Source organism: Prinia subflava, chromosome 20, assembly GCF_021018805.1.
Source record: "Prinia subflava isolate CZ2003 ecotype Zambia chromosome 20, Cam_Psub_1.2, whole genome shotgun sequence".
Taxonomy (NCBI): domain Eukaryota; kingdom Metazoa; phylum Chordata; class Aves; order Passeriformes; family Cisticolidae; genus Prinia; species Prinia subflava.
Genome location: NC_086266.1, coordinates 1,589,344 through 1,605,909, shown reverse-complemented (window position 1 = coordinate 1,605,909; position 16,566 = coordinate 1,589,344).

Below are 16,566 nucleotides of genomic sequence, written 5' to 3'. Positions count from 1 at the left end.
CTGAAAATACCTCAGTTACAGACTAAAATTAGGTCTTACGGGTCCTGATTATCCTTGATAAGATGAGCAGTCCTTAGTTTTGCAAATAGTCTTGCTAGACTTGGATTAATGAGATATAACTTTCAATGGGTTATAATTTATTCTCCTCTAAATTAAGCCATTATCACTGACAGATTTCCACTGAACACTGTCTATTAAAAGAACCCAACAAACGAACGGGGCGGTCCCTGAGCCGGTCCCTGAGGCGGTCCCTGAGGCGGTCCCGGAGCGGTTCCGAGCCGGTCCCCGGGGCGGTCCGTGAGGCGGCCCTCAGGGCGGTCTCTGAGCCGGTCTCCGAGCCAGTCCCCGGGGCGGACCCTGAGCCGGTCCCTGAGGCGGTCCCCGAGCCGGGGCGGTCCCTGAGGCGGCCCCGGAGCCGGTCCCTTAGCCGGTCCCGGGGCGGTCCCTGAGCCGGTTCCTGGGGCAGTCCGTGAGCCGGTCCTGCAGCCGCTCCCGGAGCCGGTCCCTGAGCCGTTCCCTGAGCCGGCCCCCGAGCCGGTCCCTGAGCCGTTCCCGGAGCCGGTCCCTGAGCCGGTCCCAGAGCCGGTCCCGAAGCCGCTCCCCAGGGCGGTCCCCGAGCCGGTCCCGAAGCCGCTCCCCTGGGCGGTCCCTGAGCCGGTCCCGGGGCCGGTCCCTTAGCCGGTCCCCGAGCCGGTCCCTGAGCCGGTCCCTGAGCCGGTCCCGAAGCCGCTCTCCAGGGCGGTCCCGAGCCGGTCCCCGAGCCGGTCCCGGGGCCCTGCCCTCCCGCCCGCCGTGGCGCGGGCCCGGCGCCGCTCCCCTCCTCACCCGCAGGCGGCGCTGGCGTCACGGTGCCCGCTCGGGGCCGTGCCGGTCTCCACGTGGCGCTGGCCAAAGGGCGCGCCTGGCACCGCGGTGGAGCCGCTCTGCTCTGCAGGGGCGTGCAGGGAGGAACGGCAAGATCGTCCCCCCCAGCCACCGATTAACAGCCTGATAACTAATAGGGACAGGGAATTCTGTTACTATTTGCACTAGATTCCCCCAACAATGAGAATTTTGTCATTGATCTGTGAAGGTTTGTGTGCACACTGAGTACAAACTTTGATTTCCGCTCTCACAGAGAGCTCTGAAAAGAGCACATCTCTTCCCAGCAGCTTCACTCGGGTCACAGGGCCAGTCCCTTGCCAGGAGGAATCAGAGCTGTTGTGCACCCAGAGCAGCACTCACTGGTGCCCTGGTGTATTCACTGCTCTGCATCCAGCCAAGACTCCGAGCATCGGTGTCAGTTGATCTCTGGCTGATCTCATTTGAGAAAGGAGACAGAAATGTGCACAAGGGACTTACTCTAATTTTTATTTTTAGGCAGATCCTGACAACCTTGAACAGCTATCAAGAAAAAGAAGCCAGTGCTATAAACAAAGTCTGAACTAGAAATTCTAAGAGAATTAAAATTCAGACAGTAAGGTCAGGAGATTGCAAAGGGTTTGTGAAGTAAAATGCACAGGGCTTCCTCAATTCCATTTCTGTGCTGTCAGACTGTGTCCCCTCTGTCCATCCGCCTGCCTGTAGGTACGATCTGCCTCCCTCTGTGAAAAACTTGAGTGTCACTTGCTTTACAAGTCTGTCTTCCTGCACTGTTAGGATGTGCCCTTTGTTAGACATTACCGGTGTACACTTAACAGCAAGTATTTTAATGTAACTATTTCAAAAATCCTCTCCTCTCCTCTCCTCTCCTCTCCTCTCCTCTCCTCTCCTCTCCTCTCCTCTCCTCTCCTCTCCTCTCCTCTCCTCTCCTCTCCTCTCCTCTCCTCTCCTCTCCTCTCCTCTCCTCTCCTCTCCTCTCCTCTCCTCTCCTCTCCTCTCCTCTCCTCTCCTCTCCTCTCCTCTCCTCTCCTCTCCTCTCCTCTCCTCTCCTCTCCTCTCCTCTCCTCTCCTCTCCTCTCCTCTCCCTCCCTTCCCGTTTATGTTTAACTTCTTAGACTTTTTTTTAACTACACTTTCCCAAAATACATCTACTATAATTTGCCCATGGATGAAGGCAGACAACACAGACTCTACCACAGACTCCTCTCCTGCCAAAGAGGACTGGAAGTGATCTGAAGTGCAAAAAGAGACAGAAACCACTGACTTCAGAGGAATGTGAGGCACGCTTTCTCTTTGTTTTCCAGCATGTTTGACTGTTAAAACATTGTCTCAAGCTTTGAATCTTTCTAGCTATAACGCTGGTCAAAGCTAAAAGGTGCTGAGCCCTTTCTGAGGAGGTGCAGAGCCCCTGAATTCCCAGTCAGGCAGGAAATGCTAAGGAACAGCCTTCCAGCACTGAAACACGTTTGCAGCTTCCAAAGCGTGAGGTTTCTGTGTAATAAAACTGCCCTGCTGCTACGAAATCTAATCAGTACCACGTGCCCCATCTCCCATGTAAGCATGTTTTGGAGAATACTTTCGACAATAGCTCATCTGTGGATTCAACCACAAATGAAATGTCTTGCTTACGCTGCACTCCCTTTCCTGCCTGCACAGAGTGAAATGAGCTGTTTCTTCAGTTATCAGGCACTTTGTCTTTCTCTCTTCTTCAGCCCCGATGTATTCAGCATCCCTCCAGGGTTATTGTATTTCCAAATTCGTGTAGATAGATGCATACACATGCAAATATAAAGATAGCATGACAGTTTCCTATAGCAATGCAAATGGGAAACAAATATGGAATTCTTCTGACTGAAAAGCCTTTATGAAGCATTCTGTCACTGAAAGGCTTCTAGTTCTAATTACACATATCTGAAATCAACAGAGTCCTATGAACTGCTAAGTATTTTAGGTAAAAAAAAATACATTTCCAGTCAGACCTTAAATCTTGTAAAAAAACATGGAAATCAAAATTATTAAAATTTTTAAAGTCTAGCTGTTTTCTTACTTATACACTCCCACTGTCCACTAAGCCAGTTGGCCATTCACCAACATCTCTGAGGAACCTTTCTATCCACACTTAGAACTGATTACCATCCCTAGGAAAAATGTTTGGAAAAAAGATTTTAATGCTTCATCCATGTTAAAAGCTTGCAGATTCCCTTTTTATTTATTATCTCACTTTTTATTTATTGGATTCCTGGGAAAATTTGCTTTTCTGACCCTTCCACACTGGCCTCTCAATACACTGTCCTGCACTGAAATTCTCTGTGTTCCTTACACAGTATACAGCAAGGTTCCCTAATTCTTGGTTTCCTGAGAGATGAAAGGCTGGATCGTTCCTTGTGGATTTGTGATAATATTATCAGTGGACTGAATGTCTCTTTATAAAAATTAAAAATAAAAGGTTTTTTATTGTGATGCTGAAAACTAAGTATCCCTGCTCCTTCACCTAGAAAAGAAAGTTATTTTTTTTTTTCCATAACAAAAGTGGTTTTATACAAAAGCTAAATCTTGTTAAATTGAGTCTAAAGCAATTAACCTATTTCCTACTGTCAGATTCAATTGTAATTTGACCTAAATGAAGACTAAAACCTGTGCTACACCAAATTACATTTTTGTGTTGAGCCTTAAGGACCATCATAGCTGAAACAGGCTGTGCACATATGAATGAAACAAACCCAATCGAGGGGCTGCTTTAGGATCAGCATTTTGGAGACCAAGTATTTTTTTTCAGTCAAGGGTAAATCACATAATCAGAAATTCAGTGTGTAATTTGTATTGTGTTTCGGTTTTTTAAAAAAAAAGCATTTTGAGAAGTCTTTTAATGACAGTTTGTTCAGTGTTTAAGCTGAAAATCAGGGCGCACACACACACACACATATAAATATATGATACATTACACCTATAAACAATGTAAAGATCTCCTCCATATTATATCTATGATTATTTGAGCTTGTTTGGAGACTGCCCAGATGTGTTCCCATTCCATTTGAGTGTCCTGCCCTGAATTACAGACAACCACAAGTGGGAGGCAGTCTGAATATGTACCAAAAAAGTTAAAATACTTTGTAGCAGCTTGTTAGAGCAGAGGAAATCACTTGACTGGACCGAGCTCTGTGGGATTTGTCATTCCAATAGAGTTTATCTTGACTCCACTGAACACTGCATGGGATGATTGAATACTGAGGTTTCTACCTCTTTTGCCTGAAAAATGACCAGCAACCAGGATTATCACATTGTGACAGATGGAAAACAACTTTTCTGTATTCTATGAGTACTGAAGTATCTGACCAAGCAGACAGGCCAGAAAAATGTCAGCTGATGCACTGTGGAGAAGCTTGTCACAAACTGTAAATAGTTCTGTTTTGATGTCACAAATAAAGCCCTTCATACAGACTGGAATGCTTGGTTAATTGAATGTGACTTTTTCATTGATGTGATATAAACCTCCCAAGGCAACTTCTGAATTTTATCTCAGACTTCCTTTTCCTCATTTAAAGCTGAATGATTTCCTTCCATGGTTTTATCAATGGGCCAGAAAGGCTGATAATATTGCTTCCTTCCCCTGTTTGGACTTGTGCCATCCCATCTTGAAATGTAATACATTCGATTTCCTGTCCTGGGTAGAGCAACTGCCTTCATTCATAAAGTGGAAGAATAACGTAAGCAGTGGAAAATCAAGTTAAGAGACAGTTTTCATCTGAGCTGTTTGAATTCCCAGCCACTGCCCCCAGTAATTTACTGCTATAAGGGCACTGCATGAGCAGCATGAAGCAAATGTCTCCTCAGAAGCACTGACTGTGAACAGCTCTTCAGCAGGGAGGTGCTAAGGGTCTGAAACTCTCCTCCCACCTCTCCCTTGTGTTTCTGCTCTTCCCTCCTCTTCCCCATTATAAATTTTGATACAGAGCTCTGTTGTTATCAGCCCTTTGCACACCAGAATCAAGTAGGTGTGAGGGAGATGAAAGTGTGACCTCATTTAATCCTTCACTCTACCTCTCCTATGAAGGAGAATTTACAGGGCTACAGCCAAAAGTGATTCTGCACTTTTGAGGCATAACAGCAAAGCTCTTTCCCGTCTTCCTGCTTCATCTCCTCAGCAGGAAGAATAATTTTGGACTTAGCAGAATCTTCAGTATTTATCAGAAATGTCCTTGCATCCCCTACTGGAGCTCAGCCCACCACACCAAGTGCAGCAGCTCCTGCACAAACGCTGCGAGGCGTGAATCATTACAGAATCTGCTTCCTGAACACAGGCACAAAGGCCACGGCTGCTTCACAAGATACACAACATCACAGCCTACTGCACCTAAAAGAAAGAATCAGTCTTGAACCGCTGCATTACATTAAAAATACCCCCATTGATTAATATAAAGTTTCTGTAGCTTGTTTTTTCAATCAGTCCTGAACTGCTGCATTACATTAAAAATACCCCCATTGATTATATAAAGTTTCTGTAGCTTGTTTTTTTGTGTCAGTTTGAGACATATTTAATTTGTCAGACAGTTTTCTAACAGAATTAGCTTCAGTCTGGTGTAGCATTCTTATTTCTTTGTCAGAAACACCTTGTGCAGCACTCAATGTAATCCAAATTTCATATTCTCACTTCAGAAAGGGAAGTATTTCATTGAGGAGTGATCTCTCCTCACATGGGCAAGACACAGTTCATGACTGATTAAAACTACTATTCCTCAAAATATTTCAGTTTAGTAAGACCATAGTCCTAGTGATCTCACTTTCAAAAACTTATTGTTTGATAAACCTAAAACCACTACTATTGTTTGATAAACCACAGCAGAAGGAATTCTGTGTTTCTCTGTATGTCTACTGGTCACTGCATTCTTCAGGCAGAAGAAATCCTGCTAGCGATTAGAGTGAAAGCAGAGTGGCTGCCAAACATCTGTGAGAAATTGAACATTTTTCATTTATAATCTGAAACCTCTTCTTGTTGGCCTCTTCTGTCTAGACTGGTGTTGTTCCCCACCCCCAACTCTGTGTATAAGGGTCAGCCAGGAACCTGCAGGATGGAAAGAAAACCGTCCAAAATGACTAACACTTTTTATTCAAGTTATCAGAGTTCACTTCTCCGCTCATTCCTTCCACCTCCATCAAAGTATAAGAAAGAGGATAGCATGATTTTAGAGTTGACACCTATGAAAATAAAATTCCTGGCACAGGTTCTAAGAAAAGGCATGCCCTGGTTTTAATTTGTGTTACTTAGAGGGCCTCTAAAAGTGAAAAAGCATGTGGTGTGCTCGAGGCCCCTTGCAGCTATGAGACTGCAATGGGAGCAAGTTCTTTATGCCCTCACTTTATTTACAGTTCTTTCCTCATGAAAGTGGTTTTTTAATCACTTAGAGTTTCATCCTTAACTCTTCAACATCTTGCAAGATGACCCTATCGTTATTTAAATGAAGATTTTGGCATTTAATCATTATAATACAGTTTTGCACCCTGCAGATTAGATAGAAGAATTTGTATAGTAACATCTGTGATTAACATGACAAATTGCCTCTTTTTTAGTTCCCATGGCATTATCTCTACAGAGAACTGGATTTTTTTCTTTCAAAAATATTAAGTAAATCTGTGAATTCTATTGTACTTTTATCCACTTTACAGTGCAAATGTTCTGATTCATGGGAAGTGCTTTTTCCTAATAATGACACAGTATCTAAGAGTTTGTGCTAGACCTTTAATCAAATTCCTCCTGGTTTGCTTTTGCTCTTGGGTATAAAACCAGAAATGGTCACAGAATTGTGAGCTTGGAGAAGGATCAAAGAGACAGTAAAAAAATAAAGCAAGTACACATAACTGCAATGAATATTGCTGATAAGCACATCCCAGTGGGTGCAGAAATCACACAGTACTGTTATGACCACTCTCAAAGTTTGAGTTGAAACGTGGTATTTGACTGAACAGAGACACAAAGCCTGTAAATACATTACAGCTTATTTCTAGTAAAATCAGTTTTTATTACCATAGAGTCTAGACTGACTTCTTCACGATAAACTACTTCACAGGTACCGTGCAGCTAAAAAAAGATAGAAGGAAATGCTGAAGAGAGGTGGTGATTTTTTCCATTTTTTAAGTTGGAAACTAAAGCACAAAATGGTTTCAAGTTTAAGTCAAGCCCTGATGATTTCTGTGGGCTGTGGTTGACTCTTGGATTGTACCCAAGGTGTAGCACCTGCCCAGCTGCAGGCAGGACAGTGCAAGGGCTGGCAAGATGGGGCAGTAATGCAGGGGGCTCTGCTGAATGTGGGGTAAGGCAGCACTGCTGACCATGGAGGTCTGCAAGGACTCACAGGAGCAGTGGGTGTTTCTGGAGACATCCCTTAGTTTACTCACAGTGTGTCTTTATGACTGCCCAAGACTGAGATCATGAGGGAATTTGGCTTTAAGGACACTGTGACAGGCATTCTTCTATCCACACACAATATAACTCAGTGTTATATGAACATTTGAATTCAGACCCAAGCTTCCCATAATTCAGGAATAACCCATTCCTCTGGTTTGAGTCCTTCAGAAATCAAACGGTTCAGTTCATCCAAACACATGCACGTTTGGATGCCTCTCTAAGCCTCCAGAGTCTGCAAAAGTAGGGCAAGAAATCTCATAAAAATGTGTGTGACTTCAAGGAGAGCTCCCTGCCAGGTGTGGCTGCAGGATCAGACCTGATGAAGAACTCCTTTTGCTCCAGCTTCATTTTCCAGAACCCCCCTGCTAGATTTGGTTCCATGCACACGATCCCAAGTACATGTGTATGAGCAATACAGACATTCCCTCATCACCCCAAAGTGGGGTGTACTCATGGAAAACTGAGAGAAATTCTCATTCCAATGATTCAAAAAGATTGCAGTTAATGACCCGAATCCATGCCACTGCCAAATGAAACGATATTAAACTCAAGAATTTGAGTGTTTCTGTACATTCCATTCTGGTCTGAAAGTTTGTCAGTCAGCTCACACTTTCTGCAAGCACAATGGATCCACAATCATTAGATTTAGTTTTGTACAGGCAGCCCTGTTTTATTCCACCAAGTACAGCCACAGATTTGAGGGCTGAAGCTAAAAGCAAGCCCATGAGAAGTTTTAGATGTTAGGAGCTTGGACAAAGGTCGGATGACGCTGCTCTGCCTGACAATTTGTTTTCTGTCATCTGTCTGTAGTAAGCACTTTTTAAAAGTGGGTTGAAGTACCTCCTTTCTCACTACTACTCAAGTTCAAACCTCCTCATGTAAATCCTGGTCTGCCCTCAGTCTGTTCTTGCTAATCAGGAATTCTTGGAACAATACAAACACATTTGTGTTTTTAGCACACATTATGTCTTTTCCATCTGCAAGACACTTATTTAAGCTACTTCTCTTTTCTGCTGGCTAAACTATTTTACTGTTCCGTATTGATTATATGGAATTGTTATCACAGTAGAGTTTGAGATAATATTAGGATTTCTGACTTCAGAAAACAGGCCAAAGACATAGGACAGCAGAAATAAAATTTAAATTTAAATTAGTGTCTTTCACACCTTTAGCATTTGTTCTGACTTCTGAACAACTTAGCAATTCAGAAACTATTCCTTACAGAGCACAGCCGGCACACAGATCAGATGCTGAACAGAGTGCAGCGAAAGAAGAGGTTTTTGAGCTGTGCAGGGGCACTGAGCTCCGAGGACAGGAGTAGAAGGAAGAGCCGGGCAGAGGTGCAGTGCACCCCGGGGCTCGCTGCTCATAACAAGCCGCTAATCACCGCCCTCACCCACCTCCTGCTAAGCTGACACTGCGCTTCAGCTGATAATGCAACTTCTCAGCGCTGTGTATCGGAACAAGTTGTACTTGGCACACTGCCATGGTGATGAGTGATCCTTCTCCTGCGGGATTCCGCAGCTTCCACAAACACAACAGGTCACTTGCCACTAATGTGACATAAAAGAAAGAGATTGAAAATGTCCGTGTTGACATTGGCTGCCCGATGGAATCAGCATGCAGAAGCAAGCTCTGTTTACGAGGCCAGTTTGAGGGAACTCGTGTAACTCCCTGTGTCCCCTGAACTTCCTCTCCCACACACAGATTGACCGCCACGCTGAACAGCTGCCTGGAGCCTGACCTGAATGGCCACAAAGAAACGAATCTGAACCATTTTTAATGAGTGCACAGCCAGTTTAGGATGAGAATGGCTGGATCTCAAAGCTGCACTGTCCTGCTCACAAGCAAAGCTTGATGTCTGAACATGACTTATGAACGAGGAGAACCACATACAAATACATTGATGACCTGCAAAAATTACCAAAAAATTGTTCAAAAATGTGATCACAAAACTATGAAATGGAGAGGAAAAACGCTAATGTGCTGTGGAACACAATTCATCAGGGCTAATTTAACTTAACCACCGAATGAATCTGGGATCCAATTCCAGCACTGAGATGTTTCCTTATCACCAGAGTGGGCACGACTGACTCAGTGATAACCACCAAACCTACCCAACCTGGACATCCTTTCTCATAATAAGATGAATTTTTGTTACACATCTTTCATTCAAGTACAGACTAGGCCCAAATCTGCTCAGTTTCTGAGACAATACACGATCCTTCCTCAAGCAAAAAAGCATTTAAACTAACATCCTTTCTTAACATTAATGAACATGTTACCTCTTGCTAATTTTGTGACTCAAAGAACAAGACATTGCTCATTTCTGAGATTCTGTTAGATTTATGTACTTTTCCCACTATTGCAGTAATTACAGCCTGTATGAAATGAGACACTAAATGTGACTTTTACTATAAAAATCTTTTTTCAATACTTATATATATATTGATTACAAAGATGTAGTAGCATATATGTAAGAAAGCAAATTATTATCTCAAGCCCTATTATATACTCAGTGCTACCACTGATTATCTAATGACTAAATCTATTTATTTAGCTATCCATAATTTGTTTATAAGTTGTACATGAATGCTATTTTCTGTTCTGAAATACCTGCTCCCTAGTGAAGGTGCCTTGTGCATGGATATTGGATATTGGATATTGAATATTGGATATTGCATTACTACACAGACCCACTGGCAGACTGGAACTCCTGTTACACTGAGGTAAAGCAGCTCTGGAAAACAAAGTCACAAACCACTCACCCATTTCAGAAGAGACTCTGGCTCTGCTTGTACTAATATTTACCCTTAAGATAGCAGCATAAAGATAAGAGGACCATCAATTTGTAACACAAAGAGAATTGCCCAATAACATAGGATTAATGTTACTGTTTAGTTATTTATTTATTTGATCTTAGAATGTGAAGGAATAATTAGGGGCTAAAATATGTTTGGAACAAACAAACTTCTAAAGATCTCCCTTACCTCCTCCCTACACATTCTAATGCCACCAAATCCCTTTTTATTCTTTCAGTTCCATTTTTTCTACTAGGCAAATGGCTGCTCCCACTCTGTGTGGCACTTTTGGTAAGAAAATATTTTTGCCTTCCTTCTTTCATCTATATTTTCCCTTAACTTCTTGAGCTCCACTTTGATAGTCTTCTAGAGATTTGAATTGACCCTGTGTATCAGTGACACTTTGCTGTAAAATAGGGTTAACGAGGTCACTTTGACAGGACCAGAAGTAATGTTTGTTTTGTAGCTGAGTGCTCTGTTTAAATCTATTTATTTCTGTGCTAAGTCAAGGCACTTTGAGCTGTCATGATGACTCAGAGCAAAGTTGCAAATCCTCAGTTCTACAAAGAGATTAGTCACTTTGTTTTTTTGCACTGAGCTGCTCTGAGTCAGCTGTAAATTGTTGCACATCGAGTACCTGGGTACAACTTCAAATGGTGCAGGTAACTTGAGTGCAAATTCCTGAAAGAAAAACAGTCCCTCTGTATCTGAGCAAATGATTGACTAGGTCTGCCTTCTCCAGTGTAGAACTGGGTTTGACAATGAAAGAAATCATCTCTGTTTTTCAGAAAGCCATTCGATGTATTGTAATGCGTAAGAACTCAGATTTGTCTAATCATATTGGTGATTATTGCCAATTCTGCTGGGAATCAAATGGGAATGGTCCTTTGCAAGTCATGAATGTGTTGCTGATATCTTCTCTCCCTGTGACAGATTTGCTTCCTGTAGGATGAAAAGCGAGTGCCCAAGGAGCAAGCATTAGATTCAGAGCTGACAAGTGAGTAGAAGGTCTCACCTACCTACACATGATCAGATAAATACTCTGGGCATCTGATGGGTACAGAGGTCTGCACGGGAGCAGTGAGGCATTCCTGCATTCTGTGCTACTCTTCCTCAAAGATGTGCTAGGGGGACTAAATAATGAGCCAGCCTCGAAGAGAAATTATTTCCTTCCATGAGCAAGTGGAGAAGTGGGGGGGATCTGGGTCAGAAGCAAACATAATTGTCATTCTGCTCCCTTCTGTGTCAGCACGGGGAGCTGGCTGGACATGAAGGAAGGAACGTGCTCCATCTGGCAGGGTCTGCCGGCACACTCCCCACTTGTGCAATGCTCCAGCTCAGGGGAAGTGTGATTCAGAGGATGCCTCTGAGTCACAACTCCTCACTGAGCTGCTCTGAACGGGCACGGCCACGTTTTGTCCCATCCTAGAACAGATCCGGCTCACCCTGCCTTCTCAAGTGCGTCAAGCACTGACTTTGTGAGGGGCACCAAAGCACTGGGCATTAATTCCTTTTGCAATAATTAAACCAAACTCATACACACTAACGAAAAGGCAGCCACTCTCTGCTAGTGACGCCAAAGAGTAAAGCAGCGCATTTGGCATGTGTGTTGTCCGAGATGTCTGTGGTGTCACGCTACACATTTAAAAGCATTCCTTGCACACCGATAAAGGTAATTCCACCGCACCTTGTGGAGGCGGAAATCGCGGGTTCTCTGGAGCTCAGGCATTCGCACAGTCAGGGGCACTCCCTGCGGATCGCTCCGGGAGCGCCGGGCAGGGGGGGGCTGTCTGTCTGTGTCTGTCCGTCCGTCCCCCCGCGGGTGCGGAGGCGCTCCCGGTGCCTTCCCAACGGGATGGGGACAAAGCCACGTCCTCGGCACTCGCCAGAAGGGTTATTCCTGAATGATGGGAAGCTTGTGTCTAAATTCAAACGCTCATATAACACTGAGCTGGCCCCTGCACAGAGCTGCCATGGGATCCCGCCATCGCCCAGGTGCCACAGCCCGTGCCCGGTGGCACCGCGGGCGCAGCGGGACCAGCGGTGGTGAGATTGATCTGCTCACTAGTGCAGTGTTGGATAATTGATATAAAAACCCTTTTGGTAGATGTGATGTACTGCAAAGAAGGTAATAGGAAAGGTTTGTTTGCATTCAGTTTGGAAAAAAATGGTTTTGAGTTATAAAAAGAGCCCTGTCTGCTCATTACCATGAATAGTTGAAAACTGATATTAATTATACCATTTTCATTTCCAGTTATATAAATTGATATCTTTAGTTTCTGTTCCACTCTGCTATTCTCTAAAGACAATCTGTGAAATTAGTGAGTAAGACTCGGGTTGCTTTAGTAGTTTCCCTATCTTAAAAACCTGAAAATATGCCAAAACTGTGTATAGCAAAGGAGTACATTTATGTTTCTTTCACTAGCAGAGTTGCATAATATCGCACATAATCCTAAATCTATATATCCCAAACAGCAACTATCCATCAATGGGAAAACAAACAGGCAGAATAATCTTACTATTCATTCATGATCCAGTGAGAAAACGTTGTGCAAATGTGAGTGTATGCCTTTGAAAAACAGCATTCTGTGGCTCTTTTCACTGCGTGGTGACACCATCCCCAATTATACAAAACAGCAAAGAAACCAAGCCTCAGAGTATTTCTGTAGACAATGATGTGATAGGATTAGATAGATGGTGAAAGGAGTATAATGGAACAAGTAAACAACCAAATCCTCATTATCAGAGAGGTGCTGAGCACCCACAGCTCCCTCTAAATTAAACTGGGAACTCTTTAATATGTCTGCCTTTAATCTTTGTGCTTGAAAATCTTGAATTCAAATCTATACATTTTCATAAGTGAGCAATAAATCATGCAACGTCACATCCCAAACCATTTACTGCTTATATCTTAACTAAATTAATAATATCACTCCTTGTGGAATTCCAGAGGTCCCTTGTTCCTCAGTACTTCAGCCACAGATGACGTATTTTGCCCTCCATTTGGGTCAACAATTTGACTTCCAATAGTTTGATTGCTTTATATTACAGACATTATAGCCACTTGTGGAAACTATAAAGAGAGATGTGGTTTCAAATTTGTGGCTTTGACAGTGCCTGCCTCATGCAGACACTTGGTAGGGTAGAAAGAGCAAATATGTGAAACATAAAGCAAACATACCTCCAGCTCTAAACTACAGGTTCTTCAAGTCTGGTGAAGATCAGGAGACATGCGGAGGGGATCCTGATTTCTCTTTAGTTTCTGAAAGACAATGCACCCACAGCTAAGGAAACATTTCACACACGGGTTATTTCTGTAAGCAAAACTGAAGAATATAAAGCTGATTCTATATGAAAAGTGGGGCGATGACTTTACAGAGAACTCTGGCTATGTGCCAGACAAGTAGCCAGAGAAACAGTAAGAAAGAAAGCTACAAAAGTTTGTGAAAGTCATAATCATTTGTGACAAAAAAGATAGTAAAATTAGATCTAATTCCAGAGCCAGACAATTATTTTAGTAATGGAAAGGTATCATACATTAACAGGTATATGTTTTATATAAGCTACAGAAATAAAAAATCACCCCTACAGGAAACCCAGTAATTTTGATTCCACAACTGCACAAAAGACTCTACACAATATATATTCAAAGAGAGAGAAAACAAATAGTTATTTTTCCTGCTAATGAAAGTTGAGTAAGAGTATGCAAATTACAGATTAGCTTGTACTTTCGGTAGGTATGCTTTAGTCGTCACATAGGAAAACACGAACAAATTAAGTTTTCAGGAATGCCAAGCATTCCTTTTAAGCCAGGGAGAACCCAGTGGAAAAATCCATTTCCGTTAATTCTGTTCCTGCAGGTCCCTGCGGGTCTGATTGCATGCATCCACCACCCCAAAATTCTGCATGGCTTAATTATGCACAGGTCGCTTTCTCAGCTCCCTAGCAAAAACACTGGAGGTGCAAAGTAAGAGCAAAGGACTTTAAAAGAGACCAGAAAACAGTGATACATTTCTTCTTACAGAGACAGATTATTCATAGCTGCTGTCAAGCAAGCCCAGAGGTTGATGACTAAAAAAAAACCCCATAAAAAAAAAGAGAACCTAAGCCCTTTCTTTCAAAAGTTTTCCTTTCTTCTTCCCATGTATATCCTTCAGCAACCAGCCCAAACAAGCATGCAATGAACAAAGTTCACCTTGCTCTGTGCATTTAAAACCACTTGAAATTTTCATGTAAAAGTACAGAATGAAACCCAAACAATTATGGAAATCTCAGCCTCAGCTGACGGACCAGGTGGAAAAGAAAGAAAAATAAAAGGAATTCATCTTCAAAACCCAGCTTAATTCTACCAAGGGCTATCAACAATATAATGCAATATAATTGTATAGTTAATTCATTGCACCATTAACTAATGGGGAGTTTAGTTGTGTATTTTTGTGCCAACATGTCTGAATGGCTTTAAAAACTGTATTTAATCTGAGTTTTCTAGTGTTCATAATTCTTGTCTTGGGAATAATTACATTTGTGTAGTTACAACTTATTTACTGTATTTCCATAGCACTTAGGGTTAGAGCACTTAGGAGCTCTAATCATGTACAGTAATAGACCATGTTAGAGGATGTAAAAACATAAACCAAAATGATTGCAGCTTAAACACATTGTGAGCAGGCAGTGAATAGAGAATTACGGGGAGGGAAAAAAGAGACATTCACAATCAATATGGCAAGTACAAGGTTAAGCATGTCAGCTTCCAAACTGAGTTACTGGAGACTTCAAAAAATATCTTTTCCCACACCTGAGAGGCAGAATGAAAGAACACATAGAGCTATTTATCCCAAAACAAAACAAGTGGGTGGTGGAAGCTGGTGTCAGGAACTGTTGAGAGTTGTCATCTCACAATGAATCATAGGTGGGGTAGTCCAAAGAATGACCTTGAAAGCAAATCAGGACAGAAAGTAAAGAAACACGCGGTCAAAATTACTGGCTAGGGAAATGATCTTTGCTGTTTTGTTACAGGAAAAGGATTATTTTTACGCTTGACATGACTGGTAGACACAAACTCCCAGCTCAGCTTTGGCAGGGATACTTTTATTAAGAGTGAGAAGGCACCAGGAACAGCATTTGATGCCAACAGCCTGCCCTGCCCTGCGGTTTATGCACAGGAGCACGGCTTGGCTTTTGGGCTGTCACAGACCCGCCGTGTGCTCTGCCCACAGTGTCAGCTGTGAGGACACGGGCGAGCTGGCAAAAGGAGAAATTAAATTACCCGAGGAAGAAAGTGGTGGGGAAGTGGGTACAGAACTGGAAGTGGCTCCCCGCCCTCCAACCTCTGAAATGGTGAGGCAGCCGTACATGTAATAGAATCCAGCGCTGTATTTTATCATACAATTAATCTAGATGGAGCAGAGATTTTTACGGCACACAAGTGCCCATTAACTGTGAAACAGAATTAATTTGCTCTTCACTCTTCGTATTTTGACCTAAACCCTAGGAATTATGTCAGTGGCCTGCTCAGATCCCACAGGCAAAGGATTGCACAGCCGTCACAAGAGTAATGTGGATTGTCACTCCACGAAACCCCACTGGAACTGGCACCGGACAATCCCAAACCAAAGGCAAGGCTGCAGTGACACAGCAGGGTATCAAAAATAAACAACTCACTGAATGTCACCAACACCGGCTGTGAGGGGGTCTCCGGGCGTTGTGAGGGCTTCGGGGGCTCTGAGGGCGCTGTGGAGACTTGTGAAGGTGCTGAGGAGGCCATGAGAGAATCTGTGAGGGCATTGAGGGGTTGTGGGGGCTGTGAGAGTCCGTGGGGGCTGTGAGAGTTCTGAGCAGGCTACGAGAGAATCTGTGAGGGCATTGAGGGGTTGTGGGGGCTGTGAGAGTCTGTGGGGGCTGTGAGGCTTCTGAGCAGGCTACGAGAAAATCTGTGAGGGCTATGAGAGTCTGTGGGGGCTGTGAGGGGGCTCTGGAGGCTGACAAGATGTGTGGGACCTGTGAGGGCGAGCGCGGCAGAGCCCCGGGGTCGGACATGGCGCCCTGAGGGGGTCACGCGCGGCCGCAGCGCCCGCCCGCGCGCTGCCGGGGTTGTTTACTTCTTCCGCGCGCGCGCTCCGCCCCCTCATCTCTGCCGGCCAATAGCAGCCGCCGCCAGCCCCGCGCGCTAGGGGCGGGCCCCGCCCAGAAGGAACCGGGCGAACGCAACGTCAGCCGGTAGTGGTCGTCAGCCGGGGCTTTGCGCTCATTAGCTAAACAGCCTGCCCATCTTCTCAAGGGCCCGCCTTCCCCTTTACTCTCGCCGCCGAGTACACAGCTCCCCGGCCTTGCCTCCCCCGTCTGTGTGTGTGAGGCGCGGATTGGCTGTCGGACCGACCGCTCAACACTCCTGCCAATCACGGCTGGCCCCGCCTCTTTGCCTAGCACAGGACGCGCCCCTCCAGATCGCGGCCAGCCCGGGGCGGCCGCCGCGTCCCATTGGTCCGCCGCATTGCCCATCCGCCG